This window comes from Meleagris gallopavo, chromosome 5 (assembly GCF_905368555.1).
Source record: "Meleagris gallopavo chromosome 5, MGAL_WU_HG_1.1, whole genome shotgun sequence".
Lineage (NCBI taxonomy): Eukaryota > Metazoa > Chordata > Aves > Galliformes > Phasianidae > Meleagris > Meleagris gallopavo.
The window spans coordinates 1,566,254-1,572,253 of NC_139408.1; the positions used below are offsets into that span (position 1 = coordinate 1,566,254).

Sequence of the window (6,000 nt, forward strand, 5' to 3'; positions counted from 1 at the left end):
GTTAATTACACAAAGAGTTGTAATATTGTTTATGGTGGAACAACCAAAACTTTTCTCAACCAATACAACTTTTTCCTCCTTTGTTTTTGCAACCACTTTTCAAGAGGCCAAGTAATTATGATCTGTTCGGCTGTAAAGGCTGATAAGTTTTCTTCATGAAGAGGAAAAATTCTGAGATGAGTGCTTTTCAAAAAGCTTAGTAATTTGAAAGGATTGTTTAATGCAAAATGTACTAATGAGATGTAGATTATTGGACAAATCTGAAACTGGATGCCCAGAATGACAGTTGATGTGTTTGTCACTCTGCAGATAACTTCTCCTGAGCTGTCTGCATAAAAGTAAACTAGACAAAGTGCTGGCCAGTCCCTACCTGGTATGTACAGTTTTTTCATACTGATTCATCTCACTATGCTGGTTATGCTAGCAGTTAAACCTGCTGGCCACTTCTCTGAGGAATACTTCTGTATGTCAACACATGTTTTTAAATCTTCATCCTGTTTCTTTTGTGTAGAATTACTCGCGTGGCCATTGTAATATCCATTCCTCAGTTAGGTATTAGAGCGTGTTTAAACTTCATGCACTATATAAGTGAGCAATGTTCACCTCACTAGGCTCGTTCCAGTTCAGATAAATTAAGGGCACCATGTATTCCAGTGTTTTTCAGGAACATTGTTCTTCATTTACGCACCAAATGAAACAGGAAGGCTCACTTATTAGCCACATCTAGCTGTAAGATAGATCTAAGATGGCATAAAATATGTAACATCAATTTCCTTATACTGCATTGGGTTCTTCAGAACAGCAGTCTGACAAAGGTGCTTAAACGAGTGCAACGTTTTCATTTTTAAGTCCAAATGAAAGCATGAGAAAATGAAATCAGAATGTGTTCTGCCTTAACTTCTAACTTCACTCATCTTTTTGCTATCTACTGCCTCCTGTAATAGATATTTTCTGACATATTTGATCTTGAAGTTCTATGAACTTCATTTACTTTAGAGCAGCAGTTTTGTTTCATAAATTGCTTGCAGTATAACTTTGCTTCTTCTCTCCCTCCTATCCAACCAGATTTTTATGACATGCTATCACTCTGGGCCTAACTGAGACAGTTAACTTCCTTCCTTGTGCACTGCATGGTAACCGTGTCTTAGATTTGTGACCAAAATTGTACTGATAAAACACCAGTGCTTTCACTGCTGAACAGTGCTTGTACAGCATCAAGGACTTCTCTGTTTTTCACGCTACACCTGTAGCAAACTGGCTGGAGGTGGGCAAAGAGGCTGGAGGGAGCACAGCCATGACAGCTGGCCTAAATTAATTGACCGCATTGGTATTTCATGCTATGCAGCTTTTTGCTCAGCAGTGACACTGGGAGAAAATTTCTGTAGCTGTAACTCTGGGCCAGCATCATTTTGCTGGTAGGAGTAGTGAGTGAGTGCTTTTGCATCACTTGTTGGAGTTTTTTTCTTCACATAGTATGCTGTCTTCATCTCGATCTGTAAGTTTTTCTTCTTTTTGTCCCTTCAGTTCTTTCCCTCACCTCACTGCTTGGATGCAAGCAAGAGGCTGGGTGGGTGTTAGCTGCTGGCTGTGGTGCAGCAGCACAAAATGAGCTACTATATAATACCCTTAAATACCCTTTAGAGTAGCTTAGATTTGCCTCAGAATTCAACCTGGTGATTTTTAATTACTTTTTTAGTCCTGAAGAAGTAGGTTGCATTTTCCAGTCTTAAGTTCCATATGGCTACCTAGTTCACATTTCACAGAGCAAGCTGTGTGAAGGGTGGTGTTATTCAAGTGGCTATTTTATCCCTGATGGGTTTGATGTTGTTTTAACACGTGAGCTTCAATCATTTTATACATCAGTATTTCATTAATTTCTCTCATTATATAATATTTATAGTATGTTTTCTAGAGTAGGCAGATTCCTCTGCTGCATATGAAATAGTGTGTCTTAAAAAGAGAATGTCTTTTTAAGGAAAAAATAGCATAGAGATGGGCCTTTTAGTATATGAATAGGATTTCATCTCAGGTATTTTTTATATTTTTTATATTTTTTTATACGTTTTTGCATTAGATACATCATGAATGTTTGCTTTTCCTGCAGTCAGTGTAGATATCCAGTGCTGTGAACAGCCCAGACTCTGAAAACCTGTGACCTTCTGGGGAGATTCTAAAAACGAACATTTTAGGCTAGACTGTATTTTCAGTATTTGTTTACTCCATCAGGAAATTATAACTTCTTGTAATCCCTCAACTTTATAGCTTATTGACATTTTTACATTTTCTTTTTGTAATCAAAGTGTATTTACTGCCAGTAAGAAAAGGAACGCTAATTAATTTGGGGTTGAACTGGGAAAGTAGAACCATTCCAGAACCACTTAGAAACTCCTTTGTCTACTAAGAAAAATAATTCAGACTCTCCTGGGTCTGGCAATAAAGACAAAGATGACAAATCAAGCTCTTACACCCAGGGAGCAGATTGTCTTTAAGTCACCTTTCTAGACATTAGTTCTGTCTACATCTAGCTGCCATTTGAAAGGCCATGTTAAGGACATTCAAAGAGAACTGGACTTGTTACCACTCATGTTTGTGTTAGGGACTGTGCTGCAGTGATGGCCCAAGCTGAGTGATTGTCCTTGACGACCCAGGGAATTAATGAATGCAGTATTACAAATGATTTCTGCCTTCAAAAAAATGCAGCTGCACTAGTGGGTGTTTTATTAGAGTCGGTGCTATTTTGTGCTACGTGAAATTTTTCCTCCTAGTTTTCGTTTTCCCCAGTATATAAGAAAAGATTGTTAGAGGATACACCATCCCCTTTATTGCATGCGTTTTGTTCTTCTAGCACTACCTGTTTATTAATAGTAAGTTGATATGAAGGATTGGGGGATTTTCCAGGAACAGAGCCAATTATTGCTCAGGTGATTCACAGTAACTTGCAATAATTCACAGTGACTTTAAGCTGCTTCCTGGTTGCCACGTGTCTCTCATCCATAACGTTCATCTCCTAGTTCCTCCTCATAAACACTGATTTTGTGGATTTAAAAATAATCTTCCAGCTGATAAGTCACTGTAAACCTACCCAGGGATGTGTACCTGAATAGCAGGCAACTTGTATGACTTGTCGCATGCTTTTCAATGGATTATTGAATACTAGAGAGAGCACTTCGAGTGTCAGAGTGTCAACTGACACAGTGCTAATCACTGTGGCAAGTAAGTGGCAATTGTGCTTCTCCTGGTTCATTAAATATGGAGGCAGGTACTGAGCTGAGTAGGGAAAGCACTGGAATATCCTGTTGTGAGAGTGGCAGAAGAGTAGAATATGATTTGTCCTCTTCAAAGATAACCCCTTTCACAATCTAATAAGCTGGTAGTTTCTATCATTAATATGATTACTCTTTCTCCAAAATTACTGATACTTAGTTATTCAATCCTCTAGATACTTCATAAAAGTCAGTGTTAGAACAACAAAAGAAAAAGTGTAATCGAAGTGTAAGTTAACAAAAAAAAGGTTGGATTTTCACTTAAAGAAGAGGGCAGGGAATGGCAAGTAGCTTCCTCTCATCAGGATTTCTTGTGTGCTTCTGTCCATAGCTAGCAAGATGCAACTCACGTCTAGCGTCAGACCTTGCTATTAAGATAAACATCTGGCATTTTGTTTTACCAACAGCTATTCAGATGGGAAATTGATTAAAACAAACGAGACACTGTGTGACATGGCATTTGACTGAACTCATCTCACGTCTTAACACTAGGCCTGGTAAAATACAATTCATATTTGCTGTGTCCATGCGTATGTATGAAAATAAATTCTTCATTTATCAAGATTTAAAGTTAAGAAAAAATAGGTAATAAGTGGAAGGCTGTTTGAAGTCTGGGTGAACTTCGCATGCAAGAGAAAGCAGAGCCCTCTGTACTACTTAAGTGTGTTCAGAAGAAAAAGAGTTTAATAGCCTTTGTGTAATTAGTCATCTTCACCAAGCCCTTCTGGTTTTTTTTTTCCATGTGTGCAGAACAACTCGAATTTACCAGGTAAGCTTATAAACTGTGCACCAAATGTGGAACATCAGTCTGTTTTTCCACAGAGTTGTCATTGTGAGCTTTGAATGAGCATTGACTCCTTGGGGGAAGATGTGTAAAGGAAGAGCTAAAGCCATTGGCACTGCTGAAGAAATGGCTGTAACAGTGCAGGTAAAAAGACAATTAAAAATAAGTCTTTGTTAAATCTTTTTTTTTTAACATGCTATAAGTTTTTGCCCCTCATCTTCAGCTTGTTAGGGAGCTAGAAGTTCCTTTGCAAATAAATGCTCACATATACCTTTAGAAATCCATTGCCTTTATTTTTGCCTTCTAACTGAAGAATTAACTTTGTTAGTGTAAGTACTAACACTGAACAAACTTTCTGGGTTTATTTTGTTTTATTTTATTTTATTTTTGTATTTTATCAGGCTCTTTTTCATTTAATATTGTCTGAAGAAACCCCTATTACAAACTAAGAATTGCACCATGCGTAGATAGTACTTAAAAATATTTGTGAAAAGTTAGAGGGATGGACTTCGAAGGCCAGAATTCTATATTGTCAAAAGTAATGATGTGCCCAATTTGAGGGCTTAATTGATGTAATTTTATGTACAGATTATGCTGGTTGCTGCCTAACTGACCATTACTTACACAATTTTTTTAATCTATGTATGCAATTGCAGTCATTACGCAGGTTAATGAAATGCTATCAAAAATCAGAGTTGGTGTAAAGGTTGAATTAAATAAATATGAAGCTGCTGAAAAAATTAATTGGTCAGTTTTACATGCAAGATGATACGTATTTCAGAGTGAGCTTTTGAGGTATTTTTACGCTATTACTGTAAATCATTTCTACTTTGTTCACTTGATATACCTGTGAGTATGTAAAGATTGCTTCTTCTTAATACTTTTATAATAATTAGAAGAAAAAAAGACTAGGGACTGTGAAACTGTTTTATATACTGGTTAGTGAAAAGTAAGGAAAAAAAGATGTGAGATTAGTTTAAAGATTTAACAAGCATTACAAATGCAAATGAATTTCCTATTCAATTTGCACTTATATTTTTTAATATTGTAAATTATTAAACAGATGCTAGTCACTTATATTCTGATCCATTCAGACTTGTGACCCTCCCAAAATATTACTGTTTAGCTCCTGCACAGTAATTGGATTTGTGTCTAATAATTAAAACTTGATTCAAACTGGAAAAATGTGTATGTTTATACGTTCCAGTTGCTTCCATGAGAATTCTCATAAGGCATAAATAGAAGTGAGTTTCTGACACACCATCCAGAGTGTCTGTTTGTTTGCAGGATAGCTAATGCATATCTAAAAACGATCTGGTGGCCACAGCAAGCTGATTGAACGTTAAAAAGCTGAATGCAATCAGTGTCAGGAAGTAGGCAGTACAAGCAGGTGACTCAAAGCTCATCCATTTGCTCCCTGCTTCATGCACTACACCAGTTAGTTAATTAATTAAGCTTAACACGGAACGGCAGACGGTTTTGGCAAGGAGAGTTCAGAAGCAAAAATGTTCCATCTCTTCTAAATATGTATCTGCTGTGGAGAAGATAGTCCTTTATGGGTTTTGTCTTTGTCTGCGTTAATTTTAAACATGTAATTAGCTTATTTCAGAGACCAGTGAGATTTCTGACAACTGGGCTGTAGTTTGTATTTGAAGAGCCTCCTGAGAGGAGGATGAACTGGAGTCAGCCCTTCTCTTCAGTGAGTGCTTTGGCATCTGAGCTACCAAGTAAAAACGGAGGATACAAAGCACCTGCCCTGGTTTAGAGTACAAGTCCTGTGTCTGATTTACTTCTGTTCACATATTGGAGCCTAATTGTAGGGACTTAGGAGAAAAATCTCTCTGAAGGATACATATGGAATTAAATCACGTGCCTACAACAGAAGTACTCAGTGAAATGTGAGCTACTTTCTCAGTGTGGGGGTCACTGCTTTGTTGCTAAATGGCTTTATCT

General features: G+C 37.2%; 1 long non-coding RNA gene across 2 annotated transcripts in view; it reads left to right on the forward strand.

Annotated features, from left to right (window-relative positions):
* The window catches only part of LOC146544202 (uncharacterized), a 182,105-nt gene extending 178,407 nt beyond the window's left edge, over nt 1-3,698 (forward strand). The window contains exons 14-15 of one of the 2 annotated variants that reach the window (XR_014883325.1): nt 310-373; nt 3,671-3,698. This is a non-coding gene — a long non-coding RNA (uncharacterized LOC146544202). The remainder of the gene's footprint in view (nt 1-309; nt 374-3,670) is intronic. The other variant, XR_014883326.1, reaches the window with a different exon arrangement.
* Nucleotides 3,699-6,000: the final 2,302 nt, after the last annotated feature.